Genomic DNA, 17,184 nt, shown 5'->3' on the forward strand with positions numbered 1-17,184 from the left:
TCAAAGATATATATTTGTGATCTCATAATCATTTCGAAAGTGCTTTAAAATTTTTGTTCAAAATAAAATCGACCACCTCACACCCATTAGGATGGTTATTCTAAAAAAAAAAAAAATGAATGCATAAAATAATGTTGGTGAAGATGTGAAGAAATTGTAACCATTGTGTACTGTTGGTAGAAATATAAATGGTTCAATGTGAAAAACACAGTAGTTCCTCAAAAAATTAAAAATAAAGGGATCCCTGGGTGACTCAGCGGTTTAGTGCCTGCCTTTGGCCCAGGGCCAGATCCTGGAGACCCGGGATCGAGTCCCATGTTGGGCTCCCTGCATGGAGCCTGCTTCTCCCTCTGCCTGTGTCTCTGCCTCTCTCTCCCTCTCTCTGTGTATCTCATGAATAAATAAATAAAATCTTTAAAAAAAGTTAAAAATAAGATTACCATATGATCCAGCAATCCCACTTCTGGGTATATAAACAAAAGAATTGAAAACGTCGCAAAGAGATATTAGTACACTCATTTTCATAGCAGCATTATTCACAATAGCCAAAAGGTGGAAGCATCCCAAATGTCCATTGATGGACGAATGGATAAACAAACTGTGGTATATACATACAAGGAATATTATTATGCCCTAAAAAGACAGGAAGTTTTGATATGTGCTATAATAGATAAAACTTGAGGGCATTACACACTAAGGGAAATAAGCAAGGATTTATCATAAAGGACAAATATCATATGATTCCACTTATATGAGGTATTTAGGATAGTCATATTCACAGAGACATAAAAAATGTTGGTTGTCAGGGATCCAGGAAGGGAGGAGTGAGGAGTTATGATTTAAATGGTTATAGAATTTCAGTTTTGCAAGATGAGAATTGTTTTGGAGATGGATGTGATGTTGGTTGCACAACAAAGTGAATGTGAATGCTTATGTATATTTCACCATCATTAAATAAATAAAAATAAAGTGGAATGAAAATAAAATCAGACATTTACAACAGTAGAATCAACTCCTTTGGAGTAATTACTAAATCTGTGTTAACATTTTTTTGATTACAAAAAAAATTTGATTCAGGTAACCACTAACAACATCCAAAGTAGGCACTGGTCGAGGTCAAGTCAGGTGAATGTGTCTTTCCCTCAAAATATTTTATTGTTCAAAATAAGGTAATTAAAGAGCTCCCTATAGATTGAGAGGATTTTCAATAACTTGAATAAGCTATTTTTAAATAGAATAATTTTTTGAACAAATAAAAGCACCTATTATAATTGGACCTGTACAGAAAATAGAAAATGGATCATTGAGCTATACAAAATTTCCTATACTCAACTGGTTTTGACTTATAACAATGTCAAGTTCATATGTTCAAACTAATTTAATTTTTTGGGTAACATTTTGAATTAGAAAAATGTATTCAAATACAATACTGCTCTTGGATATTTATTCCAAGGTTGAAAATTTAAATTTCTATAGCCAGATTCTAAGTTGCTTTTGATGATAAACCTCCTTGCTTAGTCCCTGGAGGAAGCAACTGAAGCTCAAACTTGGTTAATTTCTTTAAAATAAAAAGAAATTATGAGTGTATCTGACAGCATTTCATATAGATTAAAAAGCTATTTTAAAATATATCTCCCTGGGGCCCGTGGGTGGCTCAGTCGGTTAAGTGTCTGCATTCCGGTCAGGTCATGATCCCGGGGTCCCAGGATTGGAGCCTAGCATAGAGCTCCCTGCACAATGGGAAGTCTGCTTCTCTCTCTCCCTCTGCCCATCTCCTTACACTTGTGTGTGCGTGCTCTCTCAAATAAATAAATAAATAAAAATCTTTAAAATAAAATAAATCTCCTTGACCAAAGAGTGAAAACAAAAAGATTAGACTTTTCACTTTGAACATTATTTCTTTCAGAAGGGCTCCAGTCTGAGGGTTGAGAACTGCACCGTTGCCCTCTGCCTGGGACTCAAGGACATAAAGCAGAGGGAACGTGATACGAACTGCTCAGTGTGTAAAAACCACCTGCCCTTCCTTTGGTGAATAGATTCCTTTTTACTGGTCAATAATTGCCTCCATTTTGAGTTCATTCTTTATTTCATTTTTTGGGGAAAAAAAGAGTCAAGCCTATAGAAAATCCGAAAGAACAGCACATTACCTAGATTTGCCAATTTTTCACATTTGTCATATTGTTTCTCTTTCTCTCTCCCACTATACACACACACACACACACACACACACACAAATGCACATGTAAACATTTCTACATATGTACATTCTATGTGTATATATATGTATAAACATATGTATATAAACATTTATCTTTTATATATGAACATTTATTTCTTAACCATTTAACGTTGTGAATATCATGACATTTCCCCCTAAATACATCAGCACATGTCCCCTAAGCACAAAGCCATTCTCCTCGATAACCAAAACACCATTACCACAGCCAAGTAATAAAATATTGTTAAAATAATATCATTAGTATGTAGTCCTTATTCAAGTTTTCCCAATTAAAAATATTTTTTATAGCTCTTTAAACAAATCTAGGATCCTCTCAAATATCATTCATTATATTTGGTGGTCAAGGCCCTGCAGTCAAATTTAATCTAGAATAGTCCCACAACCCCACTTTTGATTTTTTTTTTCCATGACAAAGACATTATGAGAGTCCACGCCAACATTTTGGACTTGGCTTGCTACTAGACCCAGGTGAAACCTTTTGGTAAGAATATTATTCAGGTGAGAGTGTCTTCCTTTGAATCACATCAGGAGGCTTTTATGTTAAGCTTGATCACTTGTTTAAAGTGTTTTAGGTTGATTATTTAGTCTTTGAAAGTGTTTTTGTCCTTGTGCACAAAATCTGTAAAGTTTTTGGATCTGACTACATAGAAAAATCTTATGTCTTGAGTATCTCAATCCAAACTGTTATTAGCTTGTGTCAAACAGGTTTGTTTTATTTATTTTTCAACTGAGGAATGATGAATTACTGATTTACTAATGACTTTAGTAATATGTGACTCTGCCAAGGGTTGAAAGCTGCTTGAAGAAGACCACAAACATCAAAATGCTTGTCTGAACTGCTGGGAAACTAAGAGGGTGCTTGGTCATTTCTCTCTCTCTGTCTCTGTTTCTCTTTCTGATTCCTCTTATCTAAGACCACCTCATTCTATTTCCCTATAGGTTGCTTCAGTTACAAGTTATTCTGTAAAAAGTAGACATATAGAAGAAAGGACTTGTAGAGAAATATTTAAACTCAAATCTCTTTCTTCACCATAGTTTTTAGCTGGTGGATATTTTGTATCTTTGACAGAATTTTCTGTCCACTTCCTAAGAACTTTGTCAAAATAACATTTCTGCCAATATAAGCCCCTGGAGCAATCTACCACGCATTGCTCTGTGCTCTGGGGAATGGCTGACCTTGGTTAGAAATTAATTTATTACTTCCTGTTTCCTTTACATCTTCCACTTCCCTCCCCACCTCCTTGCTTTAATAATGACATATAAAGTTAATGAGCACTGGTAATTAAGAGGACCATTTTAGAACAAGTGAGTTGGGTATTCAATGCCCTTGACCTAAACTTTACTTGGAAAAAGGATAGCTCTGAATAATTAGAAAATGGGATTCCAAATCAGAAGCTGAGGATGTCTTTTCTGCCAGTAATTTGTATAGCTTTAGCTGGATCTGCCTACCTCTCTATTACTTTGTTTTGTCCATCAGCTAAATAGGACTTATAATAGTTTCTCTTAAGAGTTTTTAAGTGGCCATAGATGAAAGCCACAATATGGTAGCAATATAACTCTAAATTTGAGAACTAGGCAGTATGAATATTTTTACTAATTATAAAATCCATTATATTTTCCTTGGCTCAGTTTTATATTTTTACCTACTCAACTCAATGAAAAGCCACAACTTAAATCTTTTTAATTAAATAGCTTAAAATAATTAGGAAAAATTTAAATACTTTATTTTTAATTTCTTATATAATATCCAACTTCAGCCTCAAAATTTTAAAGTTAACCTCTTATTTTATAGGTAGTCAATTAAAGGAATATTAGAAAATGTAAATAAATAAATAAATAAATAAATAAGAGAAAAAATAAATTAGAATTCCATCAAGACAGGACCATTGTCAACACCTTGGGTATGTCCTTATAGAAGGGATCTTGTAGGCATATCTTTTTATGACCTGATTTTTCTTTTCATTTATTAATCTATTTTAAATGTCTTTCTGATTCATCCAAAGACACTATAACAGATGCTGCTGTGACGTACTACCCAGATTCCCCTTCAGGACTAGAAGAGGTATTTACCCAGCTGTCTGCTACTGGCAAACAGCCCTCAGCCCTCAGCTCTACTTAGAACTATTGGATGAAGATATTCACCTTGCCCAAGGGCACACCTCTTTGCATAAACTACTGGCTTCTAACTACTGGAAGATTCAAGGAGATAAAGGCCAGGCAGGCTCTCTCTTACCTTAACTGTAGACAATTGTGTTTAGAAGTCCAAACACTATCCATTGCACAATACAGCAAGGTACTTGACTGTAGACAATTTTGAAGGGCTATTCCAGCTTCAGGATTTCCTGAGGGGATAGATTGAAGCCTTCAATTGGGACCACACAGAAGCCTCAATTCTCCCTCCATTCCTGCTCAACACATTACTTCTCTTCCAGAAACATCATCCCAAGAGTACTATCTTAGCAAAACCCTCCTCCCCCATCTAATCTCTGTCTCAGGGAATCTTTTCTTTCAGGGAACCCAACCTATAACACTTGTTATTAGGAGTGGTCTGAGAGAGCAGACTCTAAGAAGTTTGGAGTTGGATTACTCCCCTTGCTGGCAGTGATCAGTAGCTGTAGGTGGAGCATAGATAACCCATGGCCCAAGGAAGCACAGCATTCGTAAAGCTTTCCCTGATGGTGAACTATTATGTAACACTGGTGAAAGAAAATGTGCAAGCTAGTGAGATGTATCAGGCATTAATAAATATGGGAGAAATAACAGAAGGCCAGTGAAATTGGGTGGCTATTACTAAGTTCAACTGATACTTTGGGAAAAGATAATAAAAGATTGAGAATGATTATTTGACTATCATTAATGAGTGATAGCCAGAGGGCTTCCTTGGTAGCTTATAAAGCACTCTAGTCTTCAATAGCCAGAGGCTGCAGAAGGCTAAAGACCAAGACCAGGACTTAATTGTAAAATTCACAGAGCACTAAAGAATGTTTAATTTTCAACTGAGGCAAGTAATCTAGGGAAGAATGGTTCTCTGACACATGGAATGAAAATGGTTGGGTTGATGATCTCCAAATATCTTGGACCTCAGATTCCTCTGAACTCTGAAATAGCAGAAGGGGGCTATTCTTCACTCTTCAAGATGAGCACTGCCTCCTTATTTAAAGGTGCTGATGAGGCATTTCTCTTGTAAGAAATCTGTTTCTTCCTTAGAATCTGTCCCCACTTCCTGGTCCCCAGGACGATAAGGGTTAGGTTACAACATAACCTGACTAGGGACATTCTGAGTCTGATAAAAGAGGAAAGGGACTGTACCCCCAAGGAACTGTAAAATCTATCTAATAGGTACCATCAGAAACTGGGAGAGTATGCAGGAAACTAGTTTCTGAGCATGCTGGATGGGGTGGGGATGGGATAGTTGGATAAGTTTACTGATTTGAGAGTATTTTCTCCAGGTGCAGGATTTAACACTCTGGTAAGAACACACTGAGTGATGTTGCAAACATGCTGTGAGGTGGGCTCCTAGAAATATAGAAAAAGAAATGGTCCACAGTGAGACAGAAATGGCACAACCACCATGGCAGATAGTGGAAGGAGAGATTAAAAGGATCAGAGAAGTGGGCAAGTTACAGCATACCGACTATATAAGATGACTATATTCCATGGGAGAGTCCAGAGAATTTACCATTTACCAAAGCAATAGGAATGTGTTGGTGAGAGGGCACCATTAACACTAAAAAAATTCAATAGTGGCTCTTCCATCTAGATGAGGCTCATGGTAGAAGGTGCTTACCAAACTGAGACGAGGCTAAGTGACAGTGCTTAACCATCAGAGGCCAGGTATTGAGTAGCAAGGTCAGAGTGCATTCAGGGGGGGGGGTCTGCCCCACGAAAATGATATACTTGACTAATAAAACATAGTATTCCTAGGGACAAAATAGATGGGCAGCCAAGAGGGGTGCTACCTAAGCTGTTCAAAATAAATCAAGGGCAGATGATAAGGCAGCTGAGGGCAGTCACCTTAATAATTAGTCACAATTTCTTGCCTACTTTTCTAGCCTGAGAAATCTGACTGAAGGAGGTATCATTCCCAGGACGAAGGATTCCACAGTATTATGACAAGTATACATGGTAATGGTTACCAGCTTCTCCCACAAAGAGACCTATGACCATTTGCTTTGGCGACCAAATACTAGGGAAAGGGGTCCACATACTAATCATGCGGTCAAAGTTAACCCAGAGACCTGAAGCATACAGAAGCCAAATAATAAATATAATCCTGACCCAACTCTGGCTGGTCATGGGTTCACTAGGTCCATGGACCCATCCTGTGGTCATTTCCCTGTCCCCAAACATACCATGGGAGAAGATATATTTTGCATTTGGCACAGTCCCCATATTGATTCCCTCACTTTTGGAATAAGACCAATCATAGTGGGAAGGCCAAGTGGGAGCTCTGAGCCTTGTAACCCACTCTCTACTCCCAACCAAAACAAATCGAAAACAAAATCACATCCCCGCCACCTTTATAGTCTAAAGGATGCTGAGGTGGTAAGCCCCACAATATCTATTTAATTCATTGGTCTGACCCTTGAAAAAACCAGATGGAGGCTAGAGGATAACATGGGCCTATTGTAAACTCAACTGTAGAGAAGCCACAATTACAGGTGGTGTACCGGATGTGGTATCTTTGTTGCAGCAGATTAACATGGCCTCAAGTACATGATGTGTGACCATTGATCTGGCATGTATGTTCTTTTCCATCTCCATAAGGAAAGAGGCTAAAAACATTCACATCCATCTGGAATGGACAACAGATTACATTTACAATCTTAACCTAAGACTATATTGACTCCCCTGTGCTCTATCACAGTATAGTCTCAGGAGTCTTGAATGGCTGGACTTTCTGCCAAATGTCACACTGTTCCACTAGAGTGAAGACATCATGCTAATCAGATCAATGAGCAAGAAATTGTTGGACTTTTGGTGAGACACATGCTCTCCAGAAGGTGAGAAATAAACCTTACAAAGATTTAGAGGTATCTTCATTGGTGAAGTGTTGGAGAATCCAGTGGTCTGGGCATGGAGGGAAATCCCCTAACCCTCTCCAAAATAAAGAACAAATGACTGCATCTTGCACCCATCACATAACACTTCATAGGCCTTTTTGGGTTCTGAAGGTAGCATCTTACACACCTGCAAACCCAGCTCTGAGGCATATATCAGATGATACAAAAGGCTTCTGGCTCTGAGTAGAAATCAAGACAAGTTCAGTAGCAGGTCCAGGCTATGGTGCAAGCGACCCTGTGACTTAGGCCTTACAATCCAGGAGGCCATATGGTTTTAGAGATGTCATGGTGGGAAAGGACACCATGTGGAGTTTTATGACAGACCCTAGAGGAAGAATCACAACATAAGCTCCAGGATTTCTAGAGCAGGAGTATGCCATTTGCAATGAAAAATTATACATCTTTTGAAAAAACAAAACAAAACAAAAAAACAGCTGTCAGTATTGTGCCTGGTAGAGATGGAGTGATTGGCTATAGGACACCCAGTGATCAGACCACTAGAACAGTTCATCTTGAGCTGGGTCCTTTTAGACCACCAAGTGACAAGGTCACATGGGCCCAGCACAAACCATCATGCAATGCAAGTGGGCACATCTAGGATCAAGCATGAGTAAGGTTGGATAACACAAGCAAGCTGCACACGGCTAGCCTAGGCCCTGTGTCATCCACCACTGCTCTTCTCCCTTCCTCCACCATTGTCCTTTTCCAGCAGCTCACATTTATGGTCCTCTGAGCGTACTTTATGACCAACAGAGGAGGAAAAAGCCCTTTTTGGATCATGGATTTATCACCTGGCATATGCAAACTGAAACGGGAGGGGGCAGCTGTACTACCAGTCATTCAAAGATGGCAGAAAATTCTCCCAGTGGCAAACATGGTGGTACACCTGGTTACCCACTTTGTGTGGAGAGTGGCCTGAGGTTAGAATATACACAGACTCGTATGCAGCAGCAAATAGCTTAGGCAGCTGGTCAAGATCTCAGAAGAAGAAAGATTGGAAAATGGGAGACTACTAAAGACATGTGCATTAACATGGGAATGAGCATGCAGCATGAAGACCTTTGGAACCCACATATAATTGACCACCAGAAAACACCCATCATGGAAGAGGAACTAACAACTAAGTAGGAAGAATAATTCAACCAACTGATACCAGCCAGTGTCTGTCATCACCTGATGCTGGTACAATGAATGCATGAACAGAACAGTCATGGAGGCTAAGAATGGAAAGGAGGAGTGAGCAAGCAAGAATTAGACTCTAAGGAGAGGGGACTAGAGGAGAAAAGGTTCTCCAGCCAAGAGAGCAGACTTAGAGAGATGTTAGAACTGAAATGTCTATTGAACTGAACTGACATTTATGAAGTGTTTTGCTGCAGACCTGGGCTAGGGTTAGGGATTCCTACACAATCTCACCAACCAAAGACATTGTAGCCCCGGTTGCCAAATGTCCAAGTGTCTGTAAGAGAGACCAACTCTGAATCCTGGCTCGAGGGCCAGCCACATGTAGCAACTTGGCCCCTTGACTCCTCTATCCTAGAAAGGGCATCTGGACTGGAAGAGACACATGTTTGGAATATGGTCTTGCCTTCAGGACCTCAGTCACTATTGTATTCTGGAAGCTCACAATGTGATCCACCTCTATAGGATCCCAAATGACATCACAGTAGACCCGCTTTTACAGTTGTATTATGTACCGCACTAGCCAGGAGGTGCTACCTTGGTAGAATTATGGAACTAGTTCAAGCCACAGTTGAAGCATTTACTTGGAGGTGCTTTAGAGGATGGAAACCATCCTTGAGAATACCGTATTCCCCATAAATCAACAAACGTGAATGATGAGTGTCTCAATAGGCCAAATGCATGAATCTAGAAATGACTGGGTGGAAATAGGAGTGGTTCTGCTTACCATCACTCGCAGTTACTCACTGGGGATTTTGTGCTTCCTGTCCTCACAGCTCTGAGTTGTTCAGGTGTAGAGATCCCAATTCCCAAGAGAGGAACACTTCTGGCCAGAGGATAGATCGCCCTGTTGTGTAGCCAATTCTATGCTCAATGAGACTTGAACACCTTTATAAACTTCTACACTTGAGTTGATTTCTATCTTCCTTTTTTACTCTGCTCAAGCACTTGTCACCATCTGAATTATATTACTAATTTATTTGTTTACTTGCATGTAGTCTTTTCTCTCTCCTTCACTAGAATGTAACTTCCAGGAGGGCAGAGACTTGTTCTCCAATGAGTCATCAGTGCTTAGGATAGCACTGGCTATACTGAAGGCCCTCAATAAATATTTGCCAAATGAATGACTCTACAATAGAATTTTTTGTGGGTCGGTAGTATTCAGTTGCACATATGCATGATAGTTTATTTAATCAGTCACTTGTTGCTGGGCATTTCATTTTCCTCACCTTCTTTCTCCAATGAAATAATGGCAAAATCTTCATGTATATCATCTATTCTTTCTTTAGGATGTTAGGCTCCAAGTAGTACAGTTTGCTGGCATGTAGGTAGCACTTCTAGTTTTCCAGGCTTTTGATATATGATGCTTCATGGTTTGTTTTAAAAGTATTAGTATACATGCAATTCAGATTTAGCTCTCCTCTTGTCAAATAGGCTTTCTTGACTCCACTTAAAACCATATTGTGATCTGACACCCCTCAACATTTTATACAAGAAATATAGCCATATTCAGAATGGTTTATTTTTCATTGCCTTTGCTGAAGATTGTGTGGGAGTCCTTAGCCCAAATCTGAACTCAATCCCATAGAGATGCTTCATAAACCCAATGAGCTACTTCAGGTCTCCCATTTCATTTCTCTCTCAGGCACTCTTTAGCTGGAGGACCTTTATTGCTTCAACCCTCTCTCCACAGAGCCACATCCTTGCCTACTCATTTCTTCTTCCTCCTCCATGCATTTATTCCCCCCAATTTAAATTCCTCCCCACTTCATCATGTAGAGAACTGTCTACTTTCTTATGAAACCGGAGCCCTGTTTAGAGACTCGGGAGTCTACCTTCTATCTAAACAAGTTTATGTCTCTTCCTACAGAGAAATTCTCAGACTTTAATGCATAAAAGAAAACATTCTGCCTGGGGTTTTGTTTTGTTTTTTCCTTAAGTTACTCCTTCAGAGCACCGAAGGCCTAATTCCAACATTCTCTCACTATTTGTATTGTGCAGTCCCACTTGGAGTTGTGTGTTACATGTATTTGATGAATGTGCTTGGTACACTTGGGCTTCCTCCAGAAGTCTTTTCTTCTTGCAATTCCCCCATTGGTTTCATTGTCTCCTTTCTTTTTGTCTCAGGTTCTGAGCTTCAGAGATGAAAGATCTGGATTGAAGTCCCATTTCCACTTTTGCTAACTGTGAATTTAAGCATGGTACTTCATCTTTCCCGGTCATTGTTTCCTCATCTGTAAAATAGTGTCTGCTGTCATAAGGGGTAAATGAAACAAGCACAGTGGCCAAGGAAATGCTCAACGAATGTTATTGTTATTATTCTACTCTTCCACGTGGCATTTCTGCTCTTTATATAGCTTCTTGGGCATTCATTGTCTTCTTTTTCTTTATGCTTCCCATTCCTTAATTTCCCTAATTTCTTTATCCTCCACCTTCCCTCTGTGGGAAACTCTGATAAGATCAAGTCTTCTGAAAACCTACCCTCCCTATCTTCACTTCTCAAGACTTTTTTTACTCCTCCTTTCTTCTTATTGCACTCTCTTGTGTAGCTTTTGGAAATATTCTTCTTTGCCTTCCCCCTATTACAGCCTAAACAGTATCTTCTTTATTTTTCTCTGTTTAAATCCTTACCCACCACCTCTTTCTTGTCTTCCAGTTTTGCCTCCATGCCTTTCGGCACTTTCATTATTTCTCCTTTTTACTTGTCCTTCAGATCTGGCTTAGTGATGCTATTCTGTTATGCATACACATTCCTTTTATCTCTACACATTACATCTAATTCCCTTTTTATAGGAGCAATGACATTTATTCACTCATTCATTCAGTGAGTGAATGTTATTGAGAGTATCTTTAAGGTGCTATATTGGGTCTTTGGAAGATAGAAATTAAAGACACAGCTTCTTCCCTTAAAGAGCTCAAAGTCTAGTGTGTAAAGAGATGACAAAACAAACCCAATTTGGGTGACAAGTCTATGAAAGGGACAGTTCAGGGTGGATTAAAAAGGGGCAATTAGTGAAAACTGAGGTAGAAGGAAGAGGTATAAAGAAAAGCATCCCAGAGATGCTGACATCAAAGTTGAGTTTTGAAGCATGAATAGGAATAAGTCAGGAAAAGTGAGGGTATGAATATATTAGAATGCAGATTCTAGGTGAAGGGGCCAAGATTTGCCTTTGCATGGAGTCTAATCCTTTACAACTGCATCCCGTCACTGCTCAGGGCATTCAGATAATTTTTTAAATGGCATTCCCCATCAAGAATGGAAGGTTAATGGATGAAAGGAACTTCTGGTTTGATGATCCTATTTTTTAAAAAAGATTTTATTTATTTATTCATTAGAGACACACACAGAGAGAGAAAGAGGCAGAGACACAGGCAGAGGGGAGAAGCAGGCTCCATGCAGGGGGCCTGATGTGGGACTCGATCCTGGGACTCCAGGATCATGCCCTGGGCTGAAGGGAGGCACTAAACTGCTAAGCCACCCAGGAATCCCCAGATGATCCTATTTTTGGTAGAGCCTTATATCATATCTATCTTTGCCCTATGCTACACCAAGTCTAAATTAGTTTTTTAATTTTTTAACCTACTGTTTCATTCATGAAGATAGTAAAAATGTTGTTTGTCAGTATGGAGTTTCCACAAAAAGTTAAAAATGGAACTACCCTATGACCCAGCAACTGAACTACTAGATATTTATCCAAAGGATACAAAAATAGTGATCCAAAGGAGCATATGCACCCCAATGTTTATAGCAGAAATGTCCACAAAGCCAAAATATGAAAAAATCCCAGACATCCATCAACAGATGAATGGATAAAGATGATGTGGCATATATTTAGAGAGCAAATGGAATATTACTTAGCCATCAAAAGAATGAAATCTTGCCATTTGCAATAACATGGATGGAACTAAAGGGTATTATGCTAAGCAAAATAAGTCAATCAGGGAAAGACAAATACCATACGATTTCACTCATGTAGAATTTAAGAAACAAAACAAATGAACATAGGGAAAGGGGAGGAAAAAATAAGATAAAAACAGAGAGGGAGACAAACCATAAGTGACTCTTAATGATAGAAAACAAACTGAGGGTTGCTGGAGGGGAAGTGGTGGGGGGATGGGATACCTGGATGATGGGCATTAAGGAGGGCACTGGATGTAATGAGCACTGGGTTTTGCATGCAACTGATGAATCATGAAATTCTACCCCTGAAACTAATAATATGCTGTATGTTAACTAACTTGAATTCAAATAAAAGTTTTTTTAAAAAGAAAAAATGCTGTTTAGGTTGGTCTGCTAACTAGAATACCACACAGTTCGAGCATCTTTTCTCCTGATATCTTTCCTAAACTTCACACAAAAGTCTTCACTCCTAGTAGTTTTCATTAATGCAGATAACTGTGCTCCATAGGTTTGTTCAAATGCATTGGTAATCAGGCTCCCATCTTAGGGTCCCTTGGCTTCATAGTGAAACTGCCTCCAAAGGGGTCTTATCTGCACAGGATCCAAATGTTGTTATCATTGTTGTTGTGCCCTCTTTCCTCTACCCCTTCCTCTTTTGCCCTCTCTTATCACAGCCCAACTCACAACAGAAGCTTGGAGCTCAGTAAATAAATAAGGTGAGCCAGAACTCATAGGGCTGAGACTTGGAAAAGAGACATGGCCACTGGGGTGAGATAGGCCCTTGATACAGACCCAGCTGAAGGCAAGCAGAGGAATTCTAGTGATAAGGGCAGAGCATGGTATTTAAGGTATTCGGTGTTTAGAGGACACAGTGATAGATGATGGTAAGCCATCCAGGTAGGTGAGAAATCTGGCTGGCCATTTTTATTGTCTTTGCATTGAAATTATAATTAACTGAGGAATAGCTGAAGTATATTTTTAAAAATATTTTATTCATTTATTTATTCATGAGAGACACACACAGAGAGAGAGAGAGGTAGAGACACAGGCAGAGGGAGAAACAAGCTCCATGCAGGGAGCCCAACGTGAGACTCAATCTGGGGTCCCCAGGATCACACCCTGGTCAGAAGGAGGCGCTAAACCGCCGAGCCACCCAGGCTGCCCAAGAGCTGAAATATCTTTAATATTAAGTCAGCAACCACGAATGTGGTATATGTTTCTATTTATTCAATCTTCTATATTTTAATAAAATTTTAATATTTTTTCCATAAAAATGTCTTGTGCATTCATTGTAAGACTGATTCCCAGATACATTATAGTCTGACTGTTATTGTGAATGATACTTAGTTACTAGTTGGTTATTGCTGGGATAGAAAACACTTGACTTTTGTAAGTTGATCTTGAATTAAGGTAAACTTGCTGAACTCTCAGTAGTTTTAATAATTCCGTAAGTGCTGTCGGATTTTCTATGCAGGTGGGCATAGTGTCAGCAATAAATGATGATTTAGTATCTCTTAATACAATATTTATATATCAGTTATCAATTGGAACAAACAACTTATTCCTAAATTTAGCACCTTAAAATAAATAGACATTTATTAGCACACAGTCTTTGAGGTCGGGACTCCAGGAATCTTAGTGTCAGAAATTCCTCAGCATGACTTCACCTTATTCAGTTTATTACAAGCAACTCACTAAATCCAGCCCAAACTCAAGAGCAGAGAAATTAGGGCCCACTTTTTTATTTTGATTTGATTTATGGACATATTTTATTTTTTTTAAGATTATATGTTTTATATATTCACAGAGAGAGAGGCAGATAACAAGCAGAGGGAGAAGCAGGCTCTCTGTGGGGAGACTGCAGAGACTCGATCCCAGGACCCCAGGATCACAACCTGAGCCAAAGGCTGACTACTCAACCACTGAGCCATCCAGGTGTCCCGATGGACATGTTTTAAACCACTACATCTTAGAATCTGCTTTTCTTCTTGTCTTCTACTTGGAAATTTTTATTGGCGAGGACATCTGATAAAAGGTTAAGTAGGGCAGGGATCATGAGAAATTTGTTTTGTTTTAAACCTGAAAGGAACTGAGGATTTTTAGGGCTTCTCCATCAATAATCACATTTCCCTCCATCTTCTGGTAAAAGTCTACATCAGATTAGAGCAGTTCCCTTCTAGTCCTGGCTACTGAAACTATTATTTAATCATAAGTAGATATTAAATTCTATGAAATACTTTTGGGTTTAAAGATTTTTCTCTTCTTTATTTTTCTTTTTTCTCTTTTAAGATAGATTTTCTGACATTACACCATTTTTGCATTCCTGAAATAAACCTCATGTGGGTTTGTTTTTCAACACATATTAGATTCACATAGAAGCAATTTATATAGGATTTTCCCACCTACCTTTATAGGTTAAATAGGCCTGTACTTTTTGTGTGTGTACGTTGTTCATACTAGTTTTAGAATCAATGTTCTTTTTATAAGCCCCTTAAAATGAGTTGGGCAGCTTTCTTCCTTTCTATTCTCTTCAGCTTAGAAGTTTTGTAGCATGCATCTGTTTGGAGGCTGGCCTTTTCCTTTCCATACACCCATCTACTTATACCTGGTTTTGTTAACCTGTTCCTCTAGCCCCTGAACTACTGCTTCATCTCCAATTCATAGTTTGGGCCTTCATTGCTGGCTTCATGTTGCTTATACAGCAGGGAGCCAACATTTACCCTGCTTGGCTCAGATGTGCAATTAGTGGTCGCTACTTTGTTTTTCATAACCAACTCTGACTTCCTCACGAATACTTCATGGACAATGATAGAGGTGGAAAAGGCCATTATAAGGGCATGGGGTGGTACTAAAATTTGCTAAATATAAGAAAGTATCAGAGTAGCTTATAGATTAATACAATCTCATTTTGAACACATATCCTTCTTTCTCCCTCTTAGGTTCCAAGATGACTTCCTGCATTCAAAGGAAACTTAACTCTATGCGTGGCGATGCCCATCTGCTTACCAGCATGCCCATCTACCTGACAGTAGACATGGCTGAGGAGGCATCAAAGAACCAGAGAAGAGCCCACACTCCTGCACTTAAACCAGTTAGTTCCTCTAGTCACTACAAAGACACAACACATCCAGATGCATTCTTGAGGAAATTGGCATGGGATTAGGGAACTTTTGAAAGAAGACAAATGGCCCTGGTTAGGAAGTGTGTATGCTAAATTTGACTGAATATTCATCCAAAAGAAAATAAACAATGCTGAATGAAACTTTTAAATTGAGAGACACTGAACTTACTTTAATTAAGAGGAATATTTGTTTCCTCTCCTACCTGGTCATCTGTAACTTGAGAGCAAGATCAGTTACAGAAACAAAAAATGATAAATTTTTACACATTAAAGTATACTGGCTACAAAATCTGACCCTACTCTATTTAGACTAACAGATTTTGGCTTCCTTATCTTAGAGTTTCATCCAATGGCGGACCTCACGTCACCTGGTCTTCCCCATTCCTAGCCCCTTTCTGGTTCTGCCCCAGAGAAATGGGTTTTAGGTAGAAGGCTACAGTCTAGTTTTGGCTGTATTGCTGGCTAGCACTGTGGCTTTCTATCTGTGAATTTCCTAATCCATAAAATGGAAAGGCCCTTAAAGTCTTTCTAGCTTTATGATTTTTTCCTCCACAATCTTGCCCCCATCCCAGCACTTCTTCTCACCAGGGTGTATTTAAACTGGGCAGAAAAGCAGACTTTCCTAATCAGTTATTCCATTTTAGTGCTCCCTTCATTGATTTCTCCACTGATGGGACTCTGGAACAGGTCATGCTGAGTCTGCAAAGTGACAATAGTGGTCAGTGTCTGTTTGGAGTCTGTAGCTGCTCCATGTGGCACACTGCTCCTCTCACCTGACTCTCTTCCCTGCCTCTTTGTGAAAAATCCTATTGGCATTTCATCCTCTTCAAGTCCTACATCATACAGCCTGTGTGACTCTAAATGCAGGCTTTAAAAATCAAAAGCACCAAAGCAGAGAGCCTGTTTGGATCAGGAAGGCAATGGTGCACTTTTCTGATAACACTGTTTCCCCAACAAAACATAAATCTGAACAAATGAATCTACAGAATCACTGGTGCTGGGTGAATTCTTCTTTTCTTTTTTGGTGCCCGGTAGGGTTATTTCCCATCTTCCAAAGCCAGAGCCCTAATGAGCTCCAGGGGGACAAAAGTCTGTCAATCACAAGACACTTTTCAAGTATAGTCATCTCTGCCCCATCAGAGAACCACAAGGCATGAAATAATTAGAAAGCCCAAAGTAACTGCTCTGTTTTACAAGAGCAAAATCCGTATGTGGATCATTTACATAAACTTGTCACTTCCCATTACAGTTCTAATGTAGGCTGGGTAATCATCACAGGCGTGCTGGGGGAGGGGAGGTCAAGGTAGGCTACGCCTCCACATCTGAGCGCAAGGTACGCATGTGCTGTGCCTTCCGCCGCCCCCACCTTTGTGGACTACTGAATCAATGTAAAGTATCTTTTCTTTTCCATTAAATAAGAACTATTCGTGCTGCTATGGCAGCAGACCCTGTGCTTAAGAGAAGAAAAAAAGCTTTTGCATCAAGCTATTGTTAGGGGAGAATTCACTTTGAGGAGCATTTCAAAGCTGATCCGATTGGGGAAAGAATCATGTTAAATATTTGCTATGAAATATTTATAAGAAGAGCACAAGAGCAATTGACAAAGTTGCCTGGGAAAATAAGCATTTCTCCTCATTTGGAAATTTTAGATTGGGGGTTTAAACGCTCTAGGGGGAATTTA

At 39.2% G+C, this 17,184-nt stretch overlaps 1 protein-coding gene across 15 annotated transcripts in view; it reads left to right on the forward strand.

Annotated features, from left to right (window-relative positions):
* LOC140623439 (eukaryotic translation initiation factor 1-like) overlaps positions 1 to 15,644 on the forward strand; it is a 141,252-nt gene extending 125,608 nt beyond the window's left edge. For 5 of the 15 annotated variants that reach the window (XR_012023038.1, XR_012023039.1, XR_012023045.1 and 2 more), the window contains 5 exons: positions 1,907 to 2,028; positions 4,243 to 6,364; positions 7,107 to 7,242; positions 14,190 to 14,417; positions 15,322 to 15,644. The gene's annotated coding sequence lies outside the window, so the exon portion shown is untranslated. The remainder of the gene's footprint in view (positions 1 to 1,906; positions 2,029 to 4,242; positions 6,365 to 7,106; positions 7,243 to 14,189; positions 14,418 to 15,321) is intronic. The other 10 variants (XR_012023041.1, XR_012023049.1, XR_012023054.1 and 7 more) reach the window with 6 other exon arrangements.
* Positions 15,645 to 17,184: the final 1,540 nt, after the last annotated feature.

Source organism: Canis lupus, chromosome 33 (genome assembly GCF_048164855.1).
Source record: "Canis lupus baileyi chromosome 33, mCanLup2.hap1, whole genome shotgun sequence".
Classification (NCBI taxonomy): Eukaryota; Metazoa; Chordata; class Mammalia; order Carnivora; family Canidae; genus Canis; species Canis lupus.